Source organism: Triticum aestivum, chromosome 4A, assembly GCF_018294505.1.
Source record: "Triticum aestivum cultivar Chinese Spring chromosome 4A, IWGSC CS RefSeq v2.1, whole genome shotgun sequence".
NCBI lineage: Eukaryota > Viridiplantae > Streptophyta > Magnoliopsida > Poales > Poaceae > Triticum > Triticum aestivum.
Genome location: NC_057803.1, coordinates 270218656 through 270220638, shown reverse-complemented (window position 1 = coordinate 270220638; position 1983 = coordinate 270218656).

Genomic DNA, 1983 nt, shown 5'->3' with positions numbered 1-1983 from the left:
GGGCCAGTGCTCCTCTGAGTGTTGGTCCGAACCAGGCAGCCTGCGGGGCCACCTCGGGGAAACTCGAGGGTTGGTTTTACTCGTACCTTGACCTATCTGAGTGTGCCCTGAGAACGAGATATGTGCAGCTCCTATCGGGATTTGTCAGCACATTCGGGCGGTGTTGCTGGTCTTGTTTTAACCTGTCGAAGTGTCTTGAAGAACCGAGATACCGAGTCTAATCGGAACGTCTCGGGAGGAGGTCTTTTCCTTCATTGACCGTGAGAGCTTGTCATGGGCTAAGTTGGGACTCCCCTACAAGGATTTGAACTTTCGAAAGTCGTGCCCGCGGTTATGGGCAGATGGGAATTTGTTAATGTCCGGTTGTAGATAACTTGAACCTTAACTTAATTAAAATGAATCAACTGAGTGTGTTACCGTGATGGCCTCTTCTCGACGGAGTCCGGGAAGTGGACACGGTGTTGGAGTAATGTTTGCGCAGGTTGCTCTCTAGTTTCTCGCTCGGGCTTTGCCTTCTCTTCTCGCTCTCTTTTGCGAACAGGTTAGCCACCATATATGCTAGTCGCTTGCTGCAGCTCCACATATATTTTTACCTTGCCTTACCTTTAAGATTAAATAGTCATGATCGCGAGGGTGCGAGATTGCTGAGTCCCTGTGTCTCATAGATTACTATTACACCAGATGCAGGGCCTCATGATTCCGCTCCAGGTGACGCGCTTGAGCTCAAGTGGGAGTTCGACGAGGACTCTCAACGATACTATGTTTCTTTTCCTGATGATCAGTAGTGGTGCCAAGTTGGGGGTGATCGGGACCGTGTCGCATGTTGGGTTATCTTTTATTTTGGCGCCCTAGTCGGGCCCTGAGTGTTTGGATGATGTAATGTTATTTATGTACCTTGATTGACGTGGCGAGTGTAAGCCAACTATGTTATCTCCCCTTTATTATCCATATTACATGGGATGTTGTGAAGATTACCTAACTTGCGACATATGCCTTCAATGCGATTATGCCTCTAAGTCGTGCCTCGACACGTGGGAGATATAGTCGCATCGAGGGTGTTACACCGCCCCGGGGCAACCTGGGTTATTTTGGCACCTGTACATCTAGCTCATCCGTCGTGGCCTGAGATGAGATAGGCGCGGCTACTATCAGGGTGTCGGCACGTCGGGAGGCCTTGCTGGACTTGTTTTACCATTGTCGAAATGTCTTGTGCACCGGGATTTCGAGTCTGATCGGAGGATCCCGAGATGGAGGATTGTCTCCGCGGATCGTGAGCTTGTCATGGGCTAAGTTGGGACACCCGTGCAGGGTTTAAACTTTTGAGAGTTGTGCCCGCGGTTAAGTGGCAGATGGGAATTTGTTAATATCCGGTTGTAGTGGACTTGTACTAAATTCAATTAAACTACACGAACCGTGTGCATTACCGTGGTTGTCTCTTTTCGGGTGGGTTCGAGAAGAGAACATGGCTGGCTTATGTTTGAACGTAAGTAGCTCAGGATCACTACTTGATCATTACTAGTTCGCGACCGTTGCGTAGTTTCTCATCCTACTCTTGTACTCGTATGTTAGCCACCATATATTGCTTAGTCGCTTGCTGCAACCTCACCACTCATCCATTCCATACCCATTAAGATTTGCTAGTACTGATACCCATGGTAATGGGATTGGTGAGTCCTCGTGGCTCACAGATTACTACAACAACAGTTGTAGGTATAGGTAATGCGATGATCTGACATGAGAGCGGTGCTTGAAAGATTTTGGAGTTCTTCTTCTTCTTCGATCAAGGGATAGGTTCCGACCTGGGATTAGCAGGGTAGATGTCGTTCTTCTTTTTCGTTTGATTTCATCCGTAGTCGGATCCTGCTCTTCTGTAGGATGATTGCTATGTATTGATGTATTCATGTTGTAGCTTGTGGAGACTGTAAGCCTATATCTTGTATTCCCATCTATTCAGTACATGGTATGTTGTAATGATAGCCACCT